Raw genomic sequence first — 27,478 nt, 5'->3', positions numbered from 1 at the left:
TCAGCTCCCCAGAAACTCAGTATACATATACGCCAGCTATATACTGGCGTATACAACCTATACTGAAAACTATGGAGAAACCTGGTCTGAATAGAGATATTGGATTCTTGTCTCATTACATATGCTAAAGCTATTTTTGGTCCTCTGTATACTACCCCTTGCTTTTTCCTGTAGGACTAATTCAGTCATTAACAGTCGTCAATAGGTTTACCATACCCATTGAGTCAATCACCCATCTCCCACTACCCTTCTGAGAAAAACCCCACCCCACCCTCCAACTATATATAAGGGTCTGGTGACTTCTGTTTCAGTGTATCTGAAGAAGTGTGCGTGCACACAAAAGCTTATACCCAGAACTAACTTAATTGGTCTCTAAGGTTCCAGTGGACAATTTTTTAATTTTTATTTATTTATTTCATCAGCATCAGACCAATGCGGTTACCTACCTGAATCTATAACCAGCCATTTGCCTAGCTGTGCCTGCATCAATGAAGGATAAGTGGAACTCTCCCTCTTAATATGCCTTTCTCGCAATTTTATTATCCACTTACGAGCAAGAGCTGTGACCTTCTTGAACCTATTAAAATCAATGAAGGTGATACGAAGCTTCGTGCGGACCAAGCAAATCACCTACCTAAATACATACATTGAGGTCTTACATTAGCAGCATAATAGCCCTTACATGTGAGGAATCTGCACAGTGGGGATCCTGTCCCACATTCCCCACCCAATCAGCAGCTGAAAGTTCTGCTCAGTGAACCTGCCACGCTAGTTGATAATAATTGTACTATTAATTGGTGCTGTCCAGACTAGGCGGAATATAAAAGATCCCACTGTGTCCAGTAATTAATGTTTTTTTTTCCCTTCACCACAAGATCATTAATAAGGGATTCATCCATGAAACAAGTAATTGGATGGTTTTGTTTCATGGGAGTATTTTTAGATGAAGCATCAGTCTAGAGATGTATAGGAAAAATGCACAGTGTTTTATTATACAAACGATTATCAATTGCTAATGTGTTATGCTTTTGTAGTTTCCACATTCATTCAGATTCTAATTATTATTTTACATAGCAAAAAAAATACTTTGATTGGCATAGATGGTGGCAGGCAGGGAGAAAAAGAGGGTCTGTCGTATCAGTCAGGCTAAACAGCCTTGCATCCCATCAGTGATCCTGTTTTCTCTTTGGTACATATACTAGCTATTGTCACAGGAAGCAAAATGAGGTCAGCTTGCGCTTATTAGCTTGCCATGACGCTCTCTGGTCTGATTGACCCATGAACTGATCAATTTATTTATTTTTTAAGGTGGAGAGTGGAAGTCAAGTTTCAGCAAATAGCTCAAGAAGAGGGCCAACGGAGTCTTTTTAAAACACAGATCAGTTTCATTGTTAGATCAGTTTCATAGCATTGGGTGGATTTGCATCCTGCTCTGTTTCCCCTCCGAAGAGCTCAGAAAAGCATTTGACTTGTCAGGTAGGCTAGGATGAGCTCCAGTAACTTTCCCAAGGACATCCAGGGAGCTACACAGGTGAGCAGGGATTTACCGTTCATTTTCCCAGCAACACACCCCTCCAATGGCTCCCTTATGTGCCTTTGTTATCCTGCAGCAATGTGAAAATTGGATTCATGAGAAGACCTGGAAGGCAAATCAGCCAAAGGGCAACGTGTGTGTGTGTGTACAGGAAAACACATATTGATATTTTTAAAAGAAAGCAGAGAATTTTCCATAGCATTTCAAAATACTTTTTGTAAAGGGCTTACCCTTCATATCAATAATGTCCATATTTTCAGATGCAATATTTTAAACAACTATTCCGCCCACTATAGAGGGAAAGAACCATTACGCTCAGGTAGTCTCTTAATTCCTAATGCAACTTCCATCCCCATTCTCAAAATATGCCTTTTGCTCAACTCCGAACAAATAGCCCATATCCACTGAAGTTACTGCAAATCCTGATATCAATAAACCAACATTTTTTTATTATTCCTTTCAAACTTTATGTCATACAATGGGCACAAATCTAGAGAAATCGAATGGTATGTATAATGAGTACAATCCAGAGAAAGATGAGTATTTTTATCTATGAATCTCTATTTTATGCTACTATTAAAGCCAAATAAAAGAAGAATGAATATCAGCTGTGAAGAACTGGATATGTTTTGGGGTAGAGTATAAGAATAATAAGCAATTTTAGCATAACATTATTTCCTGTAGAGAAGAAGGAATAGTTGTTGTTTTTAATGTTGCATTGGAATATAAATTCAGCAAGCAGAAATCTAAATTCTGCCTCACTATTGCTAACAGATATTTCCTGCAAAATCTACAAGACAACATGGTTGTCATGTACTCCAAGCCACCTGGATAGCTCAGTTGGCTAGAGCGCGGAGCTGTTAATGCCAGGGTTGCAGGTTAAATCCCCGTATGGGACAGCTGCGTATTCCTTCATGGCATGGGGGGTTGGACTTGATGATCAACAGGGTCCCTTCCAACAATTCTATGGTTCTATGATTCCTCTGCTATCACAACAAAATCAATTCAAAGTGCACAAAGTAGATGAACTCCTTTCAGTTTCTTCCACAGATTCTAGGAGTTGGAGAGAGAGGCTTTTTCCTTCTAAGTCCTTGGATAGTTGCAACAGTGACGGGACCCACACATCAGCAGGTAAGAACACTGATACAATGTCATCTGCTCAAACTGTTTACAAAGATAATTCCTTCCAGTAGCACCTTAGAGACCAACTAAGTTTGTCATTGGTATGAGCTTTCGTGTGCATGCACACTTCTTCAGATACCATGCACACGAAAGCTCATACCAATGACAAACTTAGTTGGTCTCTAAGGTGCTACTGGAAGGAATATTTTTATTTTGTTTCGACTACGTCAGACCAACTCGGCTGTAACTATCCCAGTCTAAGCACATACAACCTCTCCCCCCCCCTTCCCCTATTGCAGATGGTTTCACCTCTGACTCCTGAGAATCCATCAGGATTCAGGAAATACATTGTAAAAATCATGCTTGTTTAGAAGCACCATACTTGGAATATTTCCAAGGGGAAGAAACATTTCCCAGTTCTAAAGAGAAGGTGGGGTGGCGGAAGGCACAGTGGGTAGTGGCATCAAAACTATCTTCTTCTTTTTAGTTCATTCACAGGCTCATTCAAACTTTTCATTAATATTCACAAAACCTGAATGCCAGAGTATTGTGTTTTGGTCTGCTCTCGCTGAGCATCAATGATTCAAAACGTTGGTATTTTGAGTAGGCAAAGGTTGGTCCTTTCAGATCAATTGTGGGAACAATGTTTCATTGCATAGACAATAAAGACAGAAAGTGCTTTGTGACTGATCATTTGGAACACACACACACACACACACACACACACACACACACACACACACACACTTATGAATCACTTTCCTTGAGGCTGCCCCAAAGGATTTATTTTGCAACACATATATGCAGTGCTATTTACCTAGAAACGTTGGTGCCGGGACTCACCATGAAAGCCTCCATCTTTCTCTTAGAATGGCAATGGCACCCACCTGAGAGGTGCCGAACTGAGTTCCTGCGAGTTTCCCCTGTAAAAAAGCCCTGCATAAATGTACCTATAATGTATATCTGTGAAACATCAAATAGATCAAAACTGCCAGTATCCATTCACTACAGATCAGGATAGCTGAAGATGACTGTGGCATAACATGGTACTGATCAGTTTGTCCACTGGACTGCTTCCCTGGAATGGTTAGTTAATTGTTCACCAATTTATTTATTTTTCAAAGCTATGAGCAATGAGCTTCTCTGCAGGTTAATGGGCTGCTTTTAAAGTGTATCCTATTCTCGCTTAACAGGTTCCTAGCTGCTTTGAGGTGCTGTGCTGTGTGCTTTACTAGGTGTTAATTATGACTATAGTAATTAGCTTGTTAGACTGTCAGCTTGTCAGAAAGTATGTTGATTTCATTTAGGCTTTGTTAAGTTTACTCCCTCTGGCATTTTTCACTGTACCTTTCCTCCTTCCAAAAGCAACTAGCAGGATCTGGGAATGGCATCTGTTTGGAGGGGGTGACTGAGGCAAAAATATAAAGGTATTTTGTCAGAGGTGCCCTTAAGGGGACTTTCCTTCTCTTAAAGGGATTTGTGCTGGATTGCCAAAAAAACAATAGACTCGTGTTAGTTTTAAATGGTAAATAGACTGCAGGGAGTGAAATTAGCTTCTTCCCAAGGGGAGCAGGGTATACCAGAAGAAAAGGAAGAAGGTTAAGGAATGAACTGATTACAAATACAGCGATTGATGAAAAAAACAAAAGGAAATTGAAAAGTGGAAGCTAACCCTCCTTGAAATATAAACTGTGTACAGACTTACTTTTTAAAATGAACAGATGTTTTTGAAATTAGGAAGCAACTGCTGTATAAGACTCTGCTGGGTGCCTAATACTTTAGATTCCACAGCCCTTTGTTTTCTTGAGGCAATTCCCCCTGTGCTATGTACTTTCTACCAAACTCTTGAAAAGTCTTCTCAAATTCTATGTTTTTCCCCCTCCCTACTGAGTTTGCATGACACAAATCTCTGAGTCAGCCCAACCTGAGCTTGTCAACACAGACATTGAGTCAAAATCTTTATTATTATGTATTGATTATTTATGAACTGCATATAGCCAGCCTATAATAGAGGTTCTCTGGGTAGCTCACAAGGAAAAAGAAAGAAGAGAGATGAAAATACTGCATAAATAGTACGAAGAATAACAGATTAATTTAAAAAAAGAAAATAATGTTATTTATTTTTTCCCCAATAGGATGCAATCAGAGTTCTTGCAGCTGTTACGGCATACAAGAACAATGTTGCATCCTGTTTTTTGATTGTGTTGTCCATTATCCCCAGTAAAAAGGATTAAGGGGTTTTCTTAATATTATATTTAAGTATTTTTTTAATTTCTTCGAATACTTGATTCCAAAAACTTTTTATTTCCCCACAGTGCCACCATGCATGCATAAATGTCCCCGTTTCCCCCCGGCATTTCCAACATAAATTGTCCTTGGTCTTATACATTTTGTGGATTTTCACCGGGGTGAGATGCCACCTGTAAAACACCTTGATCATGTTCTCCCTAATTCCCTCCGAGGCTGTGAATTTCCAGGTTTGTTTCCATAACTCTTCCCATTGGTCCGTTTGTATATTTCCCCCCATTTTATCATCGTCTCATGTTATTTAAAGCTCAGTTTAAAACTGAGAGATATAGACAGATCAGCAGAACATATTTTTAAAAAACACTGGACGACAGAGGACGACACTGAGATGGTTGGACAGTGTTCTTGAAGTTATGAACATGAGTCTGACCAAACTGTGGGAGGCAGTGGAAGACAGGAGTGCCTGGCGTGCTCTGGTCCATGGGGTCACGGAGAGTCGGACATGACTAAACGACTAAACAACAACAACAAATGTAAAGATATTCAGCTGGCACCAAAAAGACAAGACAAACCTCTCTGGGGAGACTGTTCTGTCGCTAGGGTGTCACGGCAGAAAAAGTCTTCACCTAGTCATTACCCACTCTGTTTTTACCCAAATCCATGGGTGGCAATTACGCAGGCAGTGGTTTGTGCTGATCTGTAACAACAGTATTTGAATACAATAACAAATCCATACTGCTATCAGTTGCATCCTTACTATAACTTTTTACTGCACTACAATACTTGCATATGGTCAAGTACTACCGGTAGTTACAGGTAGGTAGCCGTGTTGGTCTGACGTAGTCGAAACAAAACAAAACAAAATCCTTCCAGTAGCACCTTAGAGATCAACTAAGTTTGTCATAGGTACGAGCTTTCGTGTGCATGCACACTTATGGTCAAGTAGACATTCATGGGGAGCAAAGCCCTGGATTAGGACCAAAGGTTGTTTGTTTTTGTTTTCTTTAGTGTGGGAGGTGAATTGCTCCATCAAGCTACAAAGATGCTCCTCTCATTTCCTTGTGGTGGCTTTGCAGACCACCATTATAGCAACACCGTCTTTTGTAAGGCCTCAAACTTGGGACTCTAGCAGCAGGACTCCTTAATATTTGGAGGGGGCGCCACACAGCTATGCCTGCGGCAGCCGCGCTACACCCGCCAGACAGCCACGCTGCCAAACGGGGCGGGGGGCACTGGAGGGATCTTCGCACCATGGTGCCAGGGCGCCAGATACGCTTAAGACGGCCCTGATTTGCACCATTTTGAAAGTGGCTGCTTTCTGCTGGGCTTGAATACCACTGTTGCAGATGGCCAGGGGGTGGCATTGCTGCTACCAGCTCAGCAATGATCGATGGGTGCCAATAACACTCTTTCTACCTGCAAAGGTGAATTTAGGGGACTGTGACCACTAGGGACACTGCAGCTATGATTTAGAATAGAGCACAAGAGGCAGGGGGTGCAGAATTTTGGCGTCACACAAGGCCACAGTGAAATTTGAGGCCCCAAGGTCTTCCGCTGCTACCTGGTCCAACACATGGATGATTTTGATCTGGGTCCACAGCTTGGCGTGCCTCTAAGTCATAGGTTGAGCTGCTTCTACATTGCCTTACCTCCTTGATGGCCTGCCTCTTTCTCTGCCTGTCTCAGTTACAAGCATGTCTCCATGATCCGTGGCAGCTCAGTTGATGCCAATGCAGCACTGCTGGCCCACACTGCTTTCTCTGTATAACACCCTTTGTTGTCTTGCAACACTGGTGCAATGCCCATAGTTGTGGTGTTGCGCCAACATGACAGCCCTTGCACCTGCCCACCAGTTCGCTGGTGTGGCAGTTCATATGAGTGAGATGACAGGCCAGGTCTTGAAAGTGCCTGAAAAAACCTGATGGCTAAAAGCATTCCACCCCAGTCAGGAACTATAAGGATAATTGTGAGGTTTCAAAGGAGTGATTTACATCCCACACAATCCCCAGGCCATTGTAGGTGCTCATTACTTACCATTGCTGATTTAATGGAGCACATTGCTTTACTTCACAAGCATAACTCGGCTTATACTAGGCACCGTGAAGCCTAAATCAGGGTTACATCTCACCATTCCAGTTCAAAAATGGGGGATCAGTGCCATTTTTAGAGATTTAACTTGAAGGCCTTTAATTGGTTTTGTTGTTCATAAACTGACATGGTGTTATTATCAGAGAAGCAGAAGGTGAAGATGACCAGCAGCCTTTCTCCTGCCTTCTTCCCCAGCATAATCTATGCAGTAACATTCTTTGTAATGCATCCAACATGGTTCAACTCTGTTTTCATCAACTCATTTGTACTGTTTGGTTTGCAATGATAAAGAAACTGCAGGAGAAATGTACTGAAGCTTCTGTTTTGCCACCTTCTTAATGACTGCCACATCTCAAGCCCACAGGGACTTGCTACTAATGAGTGCTTATGATGTATTTTATAGCCACTTCCTGCATGAACCGTGGCACTACAGTTGAAATTTTGCATTTGTTGTTATGTTTTCAAGTACAACTTAGGGTTTCATCTTTCAAGAGTCACTTTCCAATAAACCACAAGCACCTTTTGGAGCATACACATAAGTTGTGGGGGAAAGAGACTTCTCGTTCAATAATGTCTCTACACAAAGATTAAAGATCAACCCTGTGAATTAAAAAGCACTTGAATAAAGTCTGCATATTTATTGAATGCCAAGAGAAGCTGGGGCAAAATGTATGGCCTGTAGGTGCCATTTTCTGCATCCACTTGCTACTGAAATGAAAGCTTTCATGCCCACCCCACCCCCCTCATAAACTGGAAATGGTGATAATGAAGATGCAACAACTTGAATTCCGAACCCCAAAACATGAGTTTTGGCAAAAAATAAAATACAGGAATCCTTGAACAGACTGGCCCAATTTTTATGACGGAAAATAGGCATTGTGCATTTCCCAGATTTTGAAAGTCTTTTTTATTCCATGTCTACTTCCAGTGCCCCTTCAACCTCCAAACTCATGGATTGATTGGAATTTTTACCAAGGAAAAATAGCCTCTTCAACGGATATTAATTAGGATGTCTATTCAGTACCTTTGTACAAAGTGCCATGGATTGCTGCATAAAATATTTGAACTGGGAGGTGGGGGGCTAATACCTCTTGGACACCTCCTTCAGTAAATAAAGTCAGTGCAACACCACCACAAAATCCCGCCTCACAAAATTTCTTGTAAAGCTCTTCTTGCACCCCAGATGGCTTCACCCCTTTTAACCAGGCATTGCTGACCAGTGAGCATCAGGTGGCTGGGAAGAGGAGCTGCCATTTTTATTTCCCACATTTCCCCCAGTGTGTTACTGGGGGCATTGAAGGGAACTAGAATGTTAGCCACCAGTGGGGAGGGTGACAAAATGATCCCTCAATGCTCTGGAGCAGCAGTATAGTAGGATCAAATTTCCGGGGAGGGGGGTTAAATAATGACTCTATAGGGGCACTGCTGCCCACTGCTTCTGACACCAGGTGAACCTGCAGGGCACTGATGTGAAAGAGGGGCCACCAGAAATCTGGAAGTGGCCCCAGCCATAGATGCCGGAGATTGTGGGTGCCCACAATGAAGGGTTTCAACTTTGCCCATTGACTTTGTGGGGGCCCAGCCCCACACATATATTATGGCACCCACAGCCCACTGGAGTTGGCTCCAGTGACCAAGGCTATGCATTATTTTCTCCCAAGTGAAGACTTGATCTTTATTTCTTTTGTGGCATTTGGGGGGGGGGGTACTCCACAGCCTGGTTTGCCAGATATCTATTTAGTAGCTCTCCAATCTGTGAATTAGGTGCTAAATGTCTGCTCATCAGGTGCTTTGCCTTTGTCTATCTGTTTATTAAATGTATATCCCACCCTTCCTCGCAAAGCAATGGAAATCACACATGTGGGAGAGAAAAAATACAATGTAAAATAAAAATTTAAAACATATTTTAAAAGCATTACATAATAATTATTGTTGTTGTTGTTATTAATAATAAATAATCACAATAGAAACATTTAAACAGTGTTGCTGTTGTTTAAAAAAACCAGATGTAGCCAAATCATGAGTTTGGATCAGACTGCTGAAAAATAAAAGTTTTCTTTCTTGGTGTGTGTGTGTGTGTGTGTGTGTGTGTGTGTGTGTGTGTGGTGTTGGATGATATCAGAAGCTGGGAAGGAAATGCCCACTGACACCAAGTAAGGCCACCCATTTTTATTTCCTGGCAACCAGTCATAGAAAGCTATAGATGGACTGAGACCTGAAGTCACACTTATGAAACCTGTTCAGATTTTAAAGCCCTAAGCCTCCCTAAGCGTGGGAGGTGGAGGTGAGAAGTTTGCATTCTATGGTATTTGCGTTCTATGGCATTTTTTGACATTAATGCCTATAAGCACATAGTTAATGGAAAGTATAATGTGTTGCTATTATACTTGGAGGCTGCTTTTCTATTAATAGCTACCAACGGAGCTTCATTAGGAAGACGTGAGGCAGCACATTTTTGATTGCATGTTTTATATGAATTACCTATACAGTGAAAAATGATGCAAACGGCTTGATTATTTTTGGGGTAGTTCCCCACCCCTCCCTTTCTTGCAAATGTATATAAGGAAGTTAGTTATTATTAAACCAAACAGGCAAATGTTTGGCACTGGAACCTCTTTAGAATGTCAAAGGAACCTAGCATAAAGGTGATGCCAAGAGCGTTGATTGTCTTGTAATTTGATTTAGCTCCTCTGTGCAGCAACTCATGTATGCAAGTAGGGGCAAAATGGCTGATGTCTGCAAATGCCCGAAAGGCTAATAAAGCTTGCTGTGTTCCCAGCATGCTCTCTGCTGTCAGAAACCAGCAATTAACTTAATAGGGTTCTCGAAAAGCAGTAGATCCATGAAATGTGACATGTGTTGACATTCTCCTGCTGATCTAAACAACCTCCCATCATTGAGTAGAAGGATATGTTTGCTGTTTGAATTATGTAGGAGCTTGTTATGTGAATTATATAGCAGCACTTTGCAGCATTAAGTCTAATATTTTATGATCTTCAATTGATTAGCTGGGCTTTTAGGATTACTTATAAAGGTTAGGATAGAACAGTCCAGATTTTGACAGCTTGTCCACAAAGCTTTTCAAATCTGAGTGAACAAAGAGAAAGAACATATTTCCCTACCCTTTTTTTCCCTTACACCACCCCTCTTAATTATATAAATGCTACTCCCCCTCCCCCATAAACACATACACTTCTCTGCCTCAAAATACTCTCTTTCTCTCTCTTTGTGTATCAGTACAGTCAGCGTATTAATCAACATTTATTTTTCATTGCTTAAAATTAATACAGACATGTGCCAGAAGACCAGGAAGAAAATGTTTTCTTTGTGGCACATATTAGATGGCTCTGCCTTACCTTTAGTATCTCTCCATCCCAAGTACCTACCTGGACAAGGCAAGTGTTCTATGCAAAGGCAATAATGCAGAGAAATACTCATGATGTGCACAGTCCCTTTTGGTGGTAGTGATATTGGCCATGTTGAGCAATTGGCGCACAGAGCCACCTTCAGCCTTGAAGTTACTCAGTCTAATCAATTGTGCACAAAACACAATGGCACTGTGCACAAAATCAGAGTTCCTAGCATATATACCTCGTCTAGAGGTGGAAAACCTTTTTTTGGACTGAAGGCCATATCACTTTGGGGGGGAACAGACGCTATTGATGAGGAAAAGTGGACAAGTCAACTAATGTGAATTTTACTTTAGAACAGTAGGCTAGTTTCTGCACCCACACAACATACACTCCTCTCTGTCCTCCATTCAGACAAGCAACTCTGCATTATCAGTGTTCAAGGACACGTTCCAGCCAAGCAAAAACACTTAAGGAAGGGAAAGGGTGTGCAGCTGAGAAGAGGGTGTGGTCTGGAGAGAATTCAAAAAACCAGAGAGAGGGGCCTGTTGGGGCTCCCCATCCCTGACCTAGCTGAACAGGAAACTGTGGGTCTCAAATGGATGCCGCGTGTGCAGTTCCCTAGCAAAATCTAGTTGCTAGGGCTGTTTGCATGTAAACTTATAAAATAAGTTACTGCCATGGACTGGTTGGACGCAGAGGAATGGTGGAAGGAACCAGCTAGGGAACCACCAAGGGAAGAAGACTCAGAGCCTGGGGAGGGGTGGTGGGACAATGATGGGTGGTTCCAGCTGATTCCTCCCACCATTCCTCTGTGTCCAGCCAGTCAATGGAGAGGAAACAAAAACTGGTTTCATTCCCAATTTCCTTCTCCCCACCAGACAACTGATTGTGGTTTGTTTTAAAGGAAATATGTGCACAAGGTCCCAGTTGCACTATTGAATTTTCCTTTAACTGGGATACAGAACAGACTGTACGATTGTCAGTTGGGTATCAAATGGCATAGCCATTCCTTCCGTTGAAGGCTTGCAAGAAATTTAATGTGGACCATTTAAAAGACGGACTGTTCCCCTAGTAGAGGACATTAGAATGGAAATGGCTATGGTTCTAGGATGTTATTGGGAAGAAAGGTTCTATATCACCTGGGTAACACAGCACGTAAAGGCATGGTTAGTTTTGAGCATCAGTTGAGATAACACAATGCATCTCATCAACTTTATAGTCTACATGCTGGTTCCTAACTGTCCAAGAGGATTGCAGGGCAGTTCAGACTAAGCTCTTTGGAGCTTGTATCCAATGCTTGTATCCAAGTAGCTGCGCCATCAGTGCAAGGATTTCCGCTGTCTTTCCCCCCCTCTCCACATCTGTTCTGGGAGTTCCCCCAACACTCTGGAGCAGATGTGTGGAGGGTACAAGGTGTGTGCAGGCAGAAGGAGAGTAGGCCAGTCTACTGTGTGAATGTAAATTATTGCAGTGATGGGATGGTTACTTAGTGCTGCACTGGATACAAGCCTGGATGAGCAACTCTCAGTTGTAGATACAGGGGATAGCCTATGGGAAATCATACCTGTCCATTCCAAGGACATTTGTCTTGCTTCTGGAAGGATACTACAGGATGGTATTGGGGAAAGAGGCATATGCTATAGAAGCATGTCCTGGTTTTGCCTCGCTTTTAACTTTCCGCTAAGACTTCAGCAAGCCCCATTTCACAACTTTTTCCAGCAACTAATGACGGGTGTAAAAACAGGGGCACACCCATTAACATAATAATTAGCAGGTTTAATTCATGGGCAGCTTAAGGAATAGTCAATAAAGAACTTGAATCTTTCATTGTTCAGCATTTTACTAGAGCACATGAGCCTAGCACTCTTATAGAGAAATGCATCACTATCATTAGAAATACAATTAGGTATTAAAAGCTACATATGTGGGTTGTTGTTTTTTAATAAGATGTGATGCAGAAGCCAGTGGCTTTTGCTTGGATCCATTAATAGCTGAGTGTATCATTATACCAATTGTAGTCCATGCACACATGCTGGTGCACGGTTCTTCAATGATTATATAGTATTTTAAGAAGCTGATCCAAGAGAATCACAGTTGTTGGAGGTGGTATTGTACCTATATGTTATCATCTGTTGGTGTAGCTATTTCCCAAACACATACAGATCAAGGCTATTTAATAGCACAAATAGCAAGGGTGTGCATGGGCTACAAGATTCATTTTGTATCTGTATTTTTTAAAAAATAATAATAATGCAGATCTATTTCTGAGTTACTCTGTGCTCGCTCTACTTCAATCTGTGTTTTGAGTCCCAAGCCATTCATTCATGATAAGGGGGATCTAAAAACAGCTATAACTTTTTTTCACTTTGAGCCAAGGTGGCTGAACTTTAAAGGCATAGGAGTTCCTTCAGAATGCTAAATTATAGAGAAATAGATCCAGGGGCTTTTTGTGGGGAAAGGATTTAACTTTTCTCCATAATCCCTTATGGGGTTATTTTCTGTTCTTTTTCCTTTTTTCATATTTTTCTTACCTTGTGGTTGAGTGGTATGCAATCTTGCCAGTACATTCATTCAAAACTTGGCAGATTGACACTGACCATTCTTTCCGGTGAGTGTTTGTTCCCTCCCATAGACCTTATAATGTATGACTGTCTAGAATGCTACCTGTAAAGTTCTGAAGAACTGGGGGATGTTGCTAAAGCAAAGCAATGTAATATTTTAAAAAATAAAATAAATGATTATTTTAACTTTTTTTTTTAAAAAAAATCTTCCACTCTGTGGTGTGGGTGTGGGTGGGTGGGTGTACACACACACACACACACACACACACACACACACACACACACAAACATATATATGAAAGTTTTACCATGCTTCACAGGCAGCATTTTGGACAGTCTCTCTTCTTGCGAAGCTCTGGGATGTAGAGAAGCATAGAGATATTAAATAGCAGCCAAGGGCTTAAAAAAGAATCATATGAATAGAGCAATGAGAGTCTTTGTGGAGGCCCTAATCCTATCTGGGGGAATTATTAGCTTTGACTCAGGAGGGGGGGGGAGAGATATCTGAATCACCTTGATATGCCTTTGTCTACAACAGAGGTTGATAGGATGCAACTGAGGTCAAATTATCCATGCCTATGACCATAACTAATCCATGAAGAGCAGGATTTTTCTTGCCAACCTCTAACCTTCCCAGATATTATTGACCCACCAGAACAGGAGCTCCATACACTGGAAAGAGAAACAGGCAGCAGTGTGTGTGCGGGTGCAGTGGGAGTGTGGCACTGTCAGGTGTGCAGGCAGGCGCATGACACCAGTGCCACCCCTTCAAGCTGTCTGGAGCCTGCCACCCTGAGGCAACTGCCTCACCGTGCCTCATGGCTGAGCCAGCCCTGACCTTCCATTAGATGTCCAGAGAGAGGCAGCTATCACTTCAGAATGCTATTAGGTTACATTTATGGGACACAGGTGGCGCTGTGGTCTAAACCACAGAGCCTAGGGCTTGCTGATCAGAAGGTCGGTGGTTCGAATCCCTGTGACAGGGTGAGCTCCCATTGCTTGGTCCCTGCTCCTGCCAACCTAGCAGTTCAAAAGCACGCAGTGCAAGTAGATAAATAGGTACTGCTCCAGTGGGAAGGTAAATGGCGTTTCCGTGTGCTGCTCTAGTTTGCCAGAAGTGGCTTAGTCATGCTGGCCACATGACCCAGAAGCTGTCTGCGGACAAACGGCGGCTCCCTCAGAGCCTTAGAGCAAGATGAGCGCACAACCCCAGAGTCGTTCACGACTGGATCTAACAACCAGGGGTACCTTTACCTTTTTAGGTTACATTTGGCATTTAGATGTCTGCTAGATAGACACACATTTCCATTATATATGAGAGCTAGTCTAGTCTAGTCTAGTCCAGAAACATGTGGAAGGCCACAGGCTCCCCGTTGCTTTTAAGTGAATGAGGAAGCCTTTGGGAGGGAGTCAACGTTGCTTTGTTACAAATGTTCTGTCAGCGCAAACATTTCTGCTTGTCCAGCAGAACAGTCTCCCCTCTTCTTCCACTGTGCACTATTCTGAAAGTTCTCCTCACCAAAAACAAACAAACCCTGAGCCAATTTGAGGGGCAGTGCAGGAGGGAAGCAGGGGAAACCCTGTTGCACTAAAGAAATTCATTGTGTTGGCTCCCACTAGTTGAATCTGGCGCCATGACTTCAAGGAATAGTTGGATTGGTGTAAATGGTTGTGTGTTTTTTTAATAGCAGGTTTACTTATTACCTGATGTTCTTTTTAGGACTGTTATCAGAAGTAGAAATAAAAATAACCTTTGAGTTCTATTTTTAATACAGTCATTAGCAAGGTGGGAGGGAACCATAGAAACTATCTGGAATTCCATATGTTACAGATCCCTATAACTAGTTACTTGTAGTGAATTAAATTGAATGCATAGGGGGTTCCCCCCCCCTCAAAATGAGGCTGGAGTAGCCTCATAGTTACGTACCACATGGTTATAATAGTTGTAACTATGTAATCACATAGTAATCACATAGTTACAACGTGAACAACAATGCCACTGTTCTTTCTATTTGAAAAATAATTTTATATTTCTGTTTAAATATTATAATTAGCACATTTGTTTGTCTTGCTTAGAAGTTAGATAGGTAAGATTGACACTTCACTTTTGACTCCAGACATTACATTTAATAAGCATAATTTTCATTCATTTGAGTCTAGACTGTTTTTTTTTATCACTATATTTATTGTAGGAAGAAAACGTACATAAAGAAAGTTGGAGTATTTATGAAGGAAAGCTGAATCAGCTTTTATGTTCTATTTTGTCCAACTGATAAAATACCAACTGGTGTGAAAATATACCAATAAGAAGAGTTCAAATCATACCAAACTGCTATTCATATGTGGTTTTAAAAATGCTCAAAGTAATAATAAACTATCTACCCAATAAAAATTCTTCTGTTCATTTTTTATCCATTTTCAAGAATCTTTTTGTCATGTAAATGAGAGATGATGAGTTTTTAATTTGAATTTGAAAAATGTGCTATGAATACTAAATCAAAGTAAAAGTAAAAGGATTTTTTTTTGCCATCATTGGCCATGATAATTATGATTTGCAGATGTGGATCTCCTTAAATATTTTGTCACACCTGTGAAATGTAAGTTACAACAATAATTTGATTCATGGAACATTGAATATTACTTCATTGCTTTAGTATAACTTCAATGCCACATCAGGTGTGGGTGCATTGCGGGGGGGGGGGGGCAGGGGCGGTTAGGGGCACAGGCCAAGGTAAGAGATTGGATAATAATCTTCAGGGGCAAATTAATGGGAGAAAAATCCTTTCATTGTAGTTAAAGAAAGCAGAAACCTGTCACTAAGCTGTAGGATGAATGCTCTGATAACTGAACACTTTCCCAGAACAAACAAACAAATCCCTGCACATAGAAAACAAGCATGTGATAATCTGAGATAATTACTTCTGTTTTTTTGCAATGACTTATTTTGTCTTTATTATTTATTATTATTGGGGTGTATGGGGTGTTAAGGGAGGTGGGGAACACATTGTGCTCCTTCCAGGGTAGTTTGTCCACCTTTGGTTCCCACCCTACACACAGCTCTCACCTGTGGCTCCTTGGAGCTGTCCATGCAACAGCAGCCACACCCCAGGGACAGCTTCAAGTGGCTGGCTAAACCAGGTGAGGGTAGCCGATGGGTCTCAAACCCTCAGTGAGTTAGGGACTTCCCCTGCATGCGAAGACAGGCTGTGATGGATTGAGCGAATGAGATGAATAGCAGGTCCAACAGTCAAGAAGGTGGTTACTGCACATGCTGTAAAGGAAAATGAGGGGTAGATGGGGCTCATCAACCTGGGAAGTTAGCTCATCTAGAAGAAGGAAAACTCTTATCCTAAACCTCCACCGCCTTACGGCTATACTCATTCATGAGAAAGGCTTCTGGAGTAAACCCAGAGGAAAAATCCATACCCGCTGCCTTGAGGAAGATCTTTGAGAGCGAAAAGGGCTAAGGACTAAACCCTACACAATTCTGAATTGGAGTACCTAAAATGGTTGGATGGCATCTTGTACGCCTCCTTCCAGGATCACCTGTAGCCAAGTTGGTGGCAAATGTATTGCTCTATTTTCCTTTGGACCACATCGAGAGAGGCTGAGGTGAGGGTCTTGTCACTTGGGCAGCCCAGGACCTCCATGCACACTGCCTAGGCTTGTGCCCCAGGGAGGTCACTTCAGTGCTGCTAGTACAGCAAAAACAATGTGGGAGGCAGTGGTTAGGAGTTACCGGTCTCTGTAGCCACTGCAGGCGCTGTGATTCTCCAGTGGTTTGACTTCACCCCTGGAGGCACAATCCATTGTCTCTCAAGACAGATGGATGCCAACAAATGTAAGATTAATATCTGACAAAAGCACTATGTGGGCATTCAATCCCGCATGGGCCTTTAATTGTATGAGTGGCCTTACCCTTTCCACTGTAGCCCTATTATCCAGCCCTACTGTTCTCCCTGAATTGGAGAAGATCTGAAGCAGGGGCCTTACTCTTCATACACAAGCTACCCCAATGATTTAGAGCCTTGCATGACCAGGGTTCAGAATCACATGGGGGGCCTTCACATGTCAGCCAGCCTCTCCAGACCTTTTCTATTATGTGGAAGGCAGCAGAGTAAGCAACAGAGGTGAGGCCAACAAACGTAGCCACATTTCCCCCCTCACACAGTTCTAATCATGTGAATGAGTGGATGCTTGGACAGGGGAAATCTCTTATAACAATTGTGAATGGTTAAACTCTGTGAACCCATAGTGAAGTATAGATAGATACATAGATAGATAGATAATTTCTTTTTGTCTTTTAACTTTTTTTCTGTTTTGTTGTTTTTGTGCTCTCAACAACTTTAACTAATACTTCTACTAATACCTTTATCACATTGCATATTTATGTGCGGTAATGTGCTTTCTGTTTTACAAAATTAAAAGAAAATGAATGGAACATGTTAGACAAGCGCTAGCCTAGAACGCTTTCCCCCCAAATACAGTTGCCTTCCTGTTGGCAAGTTACTGAGGAGCACTTAATCATGTGACACACCCACCCAACCGCTGCCAGATGTTTTACAAATAAAACCTACAAATTTACTGCCTCAGTGGAGACCAATGAAAAGTGTCAGCACCCAGAACCTTGGGGCAGATGCTACCCTGACAGAGCCCACTATCAATGCCTACCATACTGCTTCCCCTTTAATTTATTTCCCAGGTTTCTGGGTCTTGCTGTCATTTTAAGGACCCTGCAATATCCCTTGTAGTTGCACCATAGATCAAGAAACCCTTTCTCAAATGTCTTATTAATCACTGAGGCAGGCACAGGACTGTACTGGCTGCAGATTAGCCTGAGAGATCTATTAGGTGGTTTGTCTGTGAAAGATCAATGACCTTCCCTCTCACTGCCTTTTGGGTGCCACATGGTTGAAGCTCTAGGCTGGTCTTTCTTGACACATCACAGTTTTAATTATGTACTAAAGCCACCTGCAAAACTTCCATTACATAAACCTGGACTGCACTTACTGCATATACTCGAGTATAAGCCTACCTTTTCAGCACAAAAAAATGTGCTGAAAAAGCTGCCCTCGGCTTATACTCGAGTGAGGCGGGTGGCGGCAGAGAAAGGCACAGGACCAGGGGTTCGGAGAAGCACTGCACTGCGACTCTCCGAACCCCCATCCTATGCCTGCTCTGTGCAAGGCGGCGGGGAGGGAGAAGTGGTGAGGAAGGGATCCTTCCTCGCCACTTCTCCCCCACCCCACCGCCGACAGCTGGGAAAGGCATAGGACACACAGCATAGGACGGCTTATACTCGAGTCAATAAGGTTTCCCAGTTTTTTGAGGTAAAATTAGCTACCTCGGCTTATACTTGAGTATTATATACCCTCATTCAAAGCTCTGTGCATTCACATCAAGCTCCTCTGTGAAGTCTTCATCACTGACCTTAATGGAGGGTGCAGAACCATTCACACTTCTCTATACCCCTTTGAATGAATATCTGACCAATTATGGGGCCTAAGGTGGCTCTAACATCCTACTTCACATAGGATCATTTGAAGGGCTGTGTGTGGTCCAAGGCCAGTTAAAAGGCAAAGGGTAAGGGCATTGAAATTGCCCATCAATAGTTGGGTTGTATTCCAACTAGCATGCCCCATTAACTGATTTCCACTCTCACAACAGGTCATTGCCCCCTCTTCCCCATCATGTGCACCCCATATTCTTGGAGGGTTGGAGGAAGCCCTAGAACAGATTTAGGAGGCACTGGGGAAGAATAAGTCAGTGTTTGTTTGTTTGTTTGTTTTTTAATTTACTGTGCCTGAATGCAGCACAATCAAAACCATAGCTGCCAAGTTTTCCCTTTTCTCGCGAGGAAGCCTATTCAGCATAAGGGAAAATCCCTTAAAAAAAGGGATAACTTGGCAGCTATGATCAAAACAGCCAGCCATGATATGTGCATAGTGAGCTTTATTCAGCTTGGGTTCATATTTCACACAACTGTGTTTTTCTATGAGGTTTTTTTTAACACAGGATTGTCCCTTCCCCTTTTGTATATTTTCCAGAACCTCTCTTTTTAATGCCTTGATTATTTCCACCACATCTTTAAAACAATATTAATGATTATTGTCATTTTCAAACAAACCTTTCCCCCCCCTGCTAAATATATATCTATTATAAACATTTTTAAGTATGAACAAAATATTGTCTGAATAATCTTAAAATTAAATTGTAGGGTTTTTTGGGGGGGTTAACTAAAAAAAAGTTCTGATTACATTATTTGAACAATAATGATTTTTTTGGTGGGGAGATTATTCATCTGACTGATGAAAGAAAGTACCTGATACATATTTTCATTCAAATATTACTCCTATGGAATATTGGCAACATTTAATGTTTCAGACTAAGCTATAAATTCCTTCAGAACAAATCAAATGTCTTTAAAGAATATTTCTGTTTGAAAAGGAATTAAGCCTTCCTGAAAGAATTTTAAAGGTTGTGATATTCACAGTCTGATAAAGCAGCACCTTTAATGAAATTCTAATTAGCAATTTCATGCACTTTGCTATTAGTCATATCAGATTAATGCACATTTTCACAGCCTTCCTTTAATTAAGTGCACTTATTTCAAGTTTCAAACAATTTCCTTATAAGATTAAAACTGTGCTGAAATGTTATTTAGTAAACAGCAGATGTGTGAAAATGTAGGTATTTACTGATGGAAAATTTAACTGTCCATATATGTACATATTTGCTGTTTCTTGGAGCATGGGTCTTCCATTTGCTTCTCTGCATCTATGATAAAATACAGGAGCAAGATTCTGAGTGCTGGATAACTAAAGCTGCAATCCTGTATATACTTAACTGGAAGTAAGTCCCATTGAACTCAACAGCACAAATATCTGAAGAGACACATGATAGAGTTTGCACTGAAAACAACATTCAAATGCAACTTCAAGTTCATTTCACAAATTTGAATCCCCCCATGCTTTTATTATAGCCATCTGCCAAATAGGACAAGACTCCTTCTGCACCTTTAATAATTGTGTTTGTAAGGCGAAGCCTTGAATTTCTAGCTCCCTGAGCAAATTCCTTCCTGGCAAACTAATATTTCCTCTTCTTCTTCTTCTTCTTCTTCTTCTTCTTCTTCTTCTTCTTCTTCTTCTTCTTCTTCTTCTTCTTCTTCAACATGTAGGATGGTCAGATGCAAAAGACTATACAGACCTCCTAACACAAATTCTATGTTCCATTTTTTTAATAAAAAAAACTAATCCAGGGCTATTTACACAATTTTAGTGGAGAGCCTGCTGCTAAAGCTCATTGACTGCTTTGGGTACATTTACACAGTTTTCATCAGATGGAGTTCATGGGAAATATGGAGCAGGGTTTTGCGTGGCACTGACTGACTGCTCCTTGTGTTAGTCACAAAGCCATTTTCTCCCTCCTTGGAAAAGCTCTTCAAGGCTAGAGTAGAACAAACAAAAAACACTGTGCCAAATATATATATTAAAATCAATACACCATATATAGTTTGATTAAGCAAACATCTGTTCAACCTGGCACATCTCCATGCCAGGATAAAAGTGTGGTGGGTTCTTATCTATGAGATGCTGTTTGCAGATGATGCAGCCTTCACAGCGCACTGTGAGGAAGTTCTGCAGAGACTCACCAACCGTTTTGCCCAAACCTACATGGATTTTGGCCTCACCATCAGCCAGACAAAGACCAACATCCTGGGTCAGGACATCACCAGCACTTCACACATCAGCATTGGTGACCACAAACTTGAGAGAGTAGATTATTTTGTCTACCTGGGCTCCACCATAACCAGCAATCTTTCCACTGCCACTGAGCTGGACAAGCGTATTGGTAAGGCAGCTATGGGAATGGCTCACCTCTCCAAAACACAATGGGAGAATGCAATGCTAATGACCAATGCCAAGATGAAGGTTTACCAGGCTTGTGTGTTGAGTATGCTGCTTTATGGAAGTGAGTCATGGCCAACATGCACCCGCCAGGAGTGACAGCTCAATGGCTTCCATATGCGCTGCATCAGGAAGATTCTGGCCATCACATGGCAGGACAGAGACTCAAAGAAAAGATGTGTTCTTCCAAGCCCACATTCCCACCATGTTCACACTTCTGTCTCAGTGAAGTCCACACTGGCTTGGTCATGTTGTACAGAACTGAACATAGCAGGATCCCCAAGGATGTGCTCTATCAGGCCTGTCGGCAGACCAACACCATTATAAAGGTGTCGGCAAAGGTAACATGAAGGCTGGCAACATTAACTGTGTGGGAATCATTTGCAGACAACCACACTGTGCCTGGAGACAGTCACAGCAATGATCAGAGGCAAAATGACTGCTGTGAGAAGAGACTCCATGGTGAATTTGCACCAGCAAAACCAGGTGTCTTCATGTGCCCCAGCTGCAATAAAGCATGTCTCTCCTGACCCTTGCATGGTATCTGCTCTCCCAGCAAGAGTGTACATTAGGCAGTGTTATGATGGTGAATGGTATGAGAGTCATGTTACGTTCAGTCATGTCACTGTGATTCTGTTCACGTCACTGTAGCTGCTGTTCTTGGCTAGCTCTTGAAAACAGCGATGAACCTTTTTCCAAACCTTTGTAAAATAGGCTCATTCTGTAGCCTCAGAAGGGGGGAGAGAGAAAGAAACAGAAAACAATACAGTCGTACCTTGGTTCTCAAACTTCTTGGTACTCAAACAACTTGGAACCTAAACACTGCAAACCTGGAAGTAAGTGTTCTGGTTTGCAAACTTTTTTCGGAAGCCAAACGTGCTCCATTTTGAGAGTTACGCTTCCGTTTTGAGTGTTACATTGAGGTCTGTCTGTTTTTGGTATTTATTTTGTGTTTTTGTTGCTCTTTTTTGTGACTATGTGGAACCTAGTTCAGCTACTGGTTGATTGATTGATTGATTGATTGTGTGACTGCAGTACATTGTTTATTGCTTTCATTTTATGGATCAATGGTCTCGTTAGATAGTAAAATTCATGTTAAATTGCTGTTTTAGAGGTTGCTCTTAAAAGTCTGGAATGGATTAATCCATTTTACATTACTTTCTATGGGAAAGCGCGCCTTGCTTTTGGAACACTTTGGTTTTGGAACGGATTTCCGGAACAGATTAAGTTTGAGAACGAAGTTACCACTGTACTATCCTTATAAGGTACTGTAAATAACCTGCATCTGTGTGCAAGCAGATTGAGTGGGACGTTGAGTGCATTAATTCACATTATGCCTTAACTTTCAGTGTTACAAGCAACTCCGTGACCAATTCGATATGGAAAATGACAGCAAGGTCTGATATGTAAATACAGGCAAGAATATCTCTCTTTTCTGACTGTTTCCATAAATCATGACATAACACTATTATATGACTATGACAAAAACCTCATTTTCCATGTCACCTTAACATTGCCAAAATGCAAACATTTTATCCAAATCCTGGGGGGGGGGAATTGTCATGTGACACAGCACCTCCCTTTTTACCCTTGCAGTCTGGTTCTCTTCAGAGCTTGGCTCTCCAATATATTCACTAATTGAGCACATTTTTAAACACATGTTCTCTTGTTGATGTCATTCATTTAAAATGTAATATTTTTGACATATCTAGAGTGTCTCCAGGGCCTCATACACCTCTTAGCCGTTCTCTTTCAGTAAGGGGTATTTGCATTGTGATTACAGATTGACATCTCAATAACCTGGAACATATTCGGTGCTGCATATCTAAGGTGCGGGATTGGGCAGGAGGGGGTCACAATCCACGGTCCACTTTGTCAAGTCATGTGTGAACCATAATTTAGACTAATAATTACCAGACACGAATGCTATGAAACATTAGTGTCTACAGTTTTCTTCCTCTCCGAGTCCTGAATTTTAATGCATTCAGAAAACATTTGCCTAAGGCCAAGGCAGGCCCTTCAAAATACCCCATATGGAAGTATTTTAAAAGTGATAAATGATTTGGAATCTATACTGTCTACTGGTGTGCGTCTCAGGAAAGAAAATGAGAGCTAACAGGTGTTAGATAGGGAATGGTGAGGCATTTTAATAGAATTGTCAAAATGTTGGTACCAGATGTTGACATTCATGCATACAATGAAGAGTGGAAGCCTGCGCTGCCATTTAAATGATTTTTTATTTAAATATCATGTCTGCTGAAGGAAGTCCTTCCCTTATCCAATATGTACGTGGGTGTGGGTGGGTGTTGGGGTTTTTTGCACAAACCCTTCACCTTTGCCTATGATTTACATCACTGCGTAGTTGTGGTAATATGGCTAACATCTGTGTGCTTTAAATAACCCTGGCTGGTCAGTGCCATTTCCCCCCTTCAGATCATAACCACGGCAGACCTTTCTCCACGAGCCTCGAAGTTTGTGCAAACCTGTCTTGTACTTAGGATGGAGGGATTATTTAAATATTGGAAGCTACAAAATAATCTGATGATTAGAATATAGGCCATGTAATGTGTGTGAGTGTATCTGGTATTTTTTTTCTGATAATCATGAAGGTTATGGGTATAGCGGAAACCGGGAACTAGGCTTTAAAAAGGAATCACATGCATTTGCAAAAATATATATAATTTTTCAATAAATATATGTAATATTAAAAATGCAAAATAAAATAGAAAAATGCAATTCAATATAAATCATTTAAAATGATTACACACATACACACACAGAGAGAGAGAGTTAGCATTATATTTCCTCACTGGTTGTTCATAAGCTAAAATTTGTGCCTAATATTGATTGAGCTACTAGTCCTTTTCCAAATCTAAACATCCCTAGATTGACCTTCTAAATTAAATTAAATTAAATTAAATTTCTTGCCTTCCACCACAGCTGCTATTGGAGAAATTCATGATGCTAATCTAGCTGTATAACAGCCCAATATTTTCAGGCATGTATCTATTAGATGAATATTTTCCATACAAGATAGGCTTTTATTTTTCCTAGGTTCCCAACGCATATTTTTAATTTAATCTTCACTTCTGTCTCTTCTATAAGTCAACAATATTTGCTTTCCTCCTTAAACTGTTGTGCCCTCCATTGTAAAACACCTGTTCCACAATAACAGTGAATATCAGGAAATAGTAGGCTTATAAGAACAAAGTCTTCTGACTCTGCTAAGGAGATTATGCACATAAATAAACGGATGTATACTTAATCAGGCTTGTGTTTTCCTATCACTTGTTCAATTGAAAAGTCCAAACATAAATCAGACGTGTGCTCCACAGATTCATTTCAGAATTTTAGTGAGGATGCAGTCTATCTGCTCTGCTTTGCTTTCAGCATGGCGCACATTTCAGATCCACCACCTGAAACAAGTACTGTATCTTAATGTGTCCAGTGGGTGGGCCAGCCATGAGGGAAGGCCCTGGTACACATGTTTTGCAGAAGGGGGGGGGACCTAAAGGAAGAATCCCTTTAAAATAGCTCAAGGAGGACTGAGCATGCCCAGTGAACATGGAATACTGACCGGTCAATTGAGAGGAAAAACACTAAAACCAGATGGAAAGGGAATGGAATGGAATGTTTGGGAAATGAGATGAGAAGTAGGGACACACTGCTATAAAAAGAGTAGAGAGAGAGCTATCCCATTATTTGGATTGGTTAATTTTCTGGTTCACAATGAGGAACTATTCTTAAATATCCTGGGGGACAGAAATGCAAGTTATCCATAGAAACCAATAAAAATAATAATCCAAGATTTTCATATAGTTGGAGATGGGCACCACTCTAGCCATTCACATGCTTGCTCAGTATCTGGCACACATCCATTAATTCACACTGGGAAGCCTCTTGCCTTAAAAGGTCAAGTTTTGAAGGCTACAACCCTCTAATAAAACACACACACACACACACACACACACTTTATTGTTGGGTCCCACTTGCATATAATAATAGCAGTCTCAGTTATGTGGGTGCCATGGTTTATGTGGCCAAACAGCACCACACACACTCAAGAAGGGGAGATAACAGTAGAATCATAGAATCGTTGAATCATAGAATAGTAGAGTGTGAAGGGACCCTGAGGGTCATCTAAATGAACCCCCTCCCGCCACATTGCAGGAATCTCAACTAAAGCATCCATGACAGATGGCCACCCAACCTCTGCTAAAACCTCAAAGGAGGGAGAGTCCACCACCTTCTGAATCATGGGAACTCCAAGATTTACAGAAATTGGGGGGGGGGTCTCAGTTGGGGGGGTGTGCTCCAAAAATAGCCTAATGAAAACTGAGCATGTTCAGTGGTCATGTATTGTTGACTATTAGGATGTGGTGGAAAGAATGGAATCCTAGGGTTGCTTGGTTGGTGGAATGTAATAAGAGTTGCTGGGATTTTGATCAAGGAAAACTTCACACTACAACATTTTATTACAGGTCCCACTCTCATTTCAGAATATTGGAGAGAGAAATAACATTTACATTTTTTAAAAAAATCCAAAGGAGAAGATTTTTTTGACTAAGCCTTTCCTTGATGTGTTAGTTCTCTATGCAGATGAGGGTTTTGTGTTCATTTTTTAGATAGACAGAAGTCATTCAAACATGCCGTGTCTTATTATTAATATTTTTTAATTTTTTTAATTTAAAAACAAACTTTATTTAGAATTGTTTAGACAATACACTCACAAACATACTAAAAGAAATTATAAACATACACAACATTTAAAATATAAATTATATAACACTGAAAGAAAAGAAAAGATGGAAAAAAACTGATTACCAAGGACAATAACATAAACAAAACAATATTAATAATATATCCAAATAATTATAACAAAACTATCATAAAAAATCCTAATCATCAGACAAAAGAAAAAACTCATAATGAAGACAAATAAAAATAAACAAATCAAATCTTCATTCAAATAGTCATTCATGCTTAACCCACTATTCTTTCCAGGTTCTGATCTTATCCACCTTAACCATTTGTTCTGTTAAAAGAAAGGCTTGATTTCCCTCCCCCTTACCTCCCCACCCCTGTTGACTTCCAGTCATTCCTATATGTTGATTATAGTTCTTTCTTCTGATGCATACTTATTTCAATTTTTTCCTTTTCTCTAGTTTCCTTGCCCTTCATATCTCTGCCACAAGATTCGCTTATCCTACCCTACTTTTCATATATGATTCAAAGGATTCCCAGTTTTTACCCGCTTTCTCCCTTAAAACATGCCATGCCTTAAAATAGTCCAGCAAATGTAATCTCAGTGCAAAATTTGTACCAGTGTGAGCCAATCTCAAAGGGCAGGAGGGCAGTTGGTACACTTCTTTTATAGGCCTTTGAACAACCTCAGAATGCACTCGAGGGAACACTTCTCTGAAAGCACTCCCATTTTCAAAATTCCCACTTGAGCTTCCCAAGTGCAGGCACCTTTTGAGATGGGGAGTTGTTGTTGTTTACAAAACCAATTGATCACACATTCAAATGGACCGCAGGAATGAATTCTAAAATTGTAACAGATGTTGACCAGATCACCATGCTTTTAAAACTTGGTCAACTCTCTTCTATCATATGCCCACATACAAAAACCATGGCTCAATCCAGCCAACATAACCTGACGGGGTGAGCTCCCATTGTTCGGTCCCAGCTCCTGCCAACCAAGCAGTTCAAAATCACGTCAAAGTGCAAGTAGATAAATAGGTACCGCTACAGCAGGAAAGTCTACCCACAGAAGAGCCTAAATAAATGCAAAATGCATTTCACTGCATTCAATGGGACCTAGTTATCGCTGATTATAGCTAGACTGAGGACACAATGTAAGAGAGGGTTTTTCCAGGGCGGGGGTTACAACATATATTTTTAATGGAAAATCAGATTTCATTAACATTATGTCCGGACTTACTTTACCTGTTAGGCAACTGGCCTGCATACAAGACTGTATCTCTTGTTTAAAGCGTTCCTTCCTCTCATACATAGATTTGCCACATACCAGTGCGCAAATGCTTTTCATTAAATGCAAATAACATATTTTCAAGTGACTCGAGTTCTTTGTACCATACATCATTACGCATACCTAATATATTTTGCAAACCAACAATTCTCTAGCCTTCACATTTCTGAAATCAAATCAAAATAGAAACCCACCCACCCCCTTGTTTACTTTTAGATGTGTATTTTTTTTCAAAGCAAATGCATTCCGTGTTTTAAGCAAGATACCGCCATGTATTTATGGGAGTTTAATAAGTTCTTCCATTAATAACATAGACAAACTAATTTACCAGAACGTGTCTGTTTTAAACTTTGGGAACAAAGAGTGGGAGTATGAAAATCAATCTTTCCTTTGTACTTGAGCCACTGACCCATTGAAGCTTTGAAGATCATTTCTTTAAGAAATTGTGAGGAGTTATTTAACTACAAACAGCAGCTACCTTCCCATTCCAGCTGCGTAATCAAGCGTAATAAATTAGGGGAAGAAAATAAAGGTTCAGTCCATTTTTTAAAAAAAAAACAAAAAACACAAAACGCTGGGAATTCTTAGGGCACTCTGAAATAGACTTTTAGTTGAGAAAAGCCAACATTTCCCCAGTGCAGCTATTGAGCAAAAGTTAAAATGTAGTCATTTAA

The sequence above is a fragment of the Zootoca vivipara genome, chromosome 5, assembly GCF_963506605.1.
Source record: "Zootoca vivipara chromosome 5, rZooViv1.1, whole genome shotgun sequence".
NCBI lineage: Eukaryota > Metazoa > Chordata > Lepidosauria > Squamata > Lacertidae > Zootoca > Zootoca vivipara.
The sequence above is the reverse complement of the archived record's forward strand: the minus strand, read 5'-3'. Positions refer to the sequence as shown.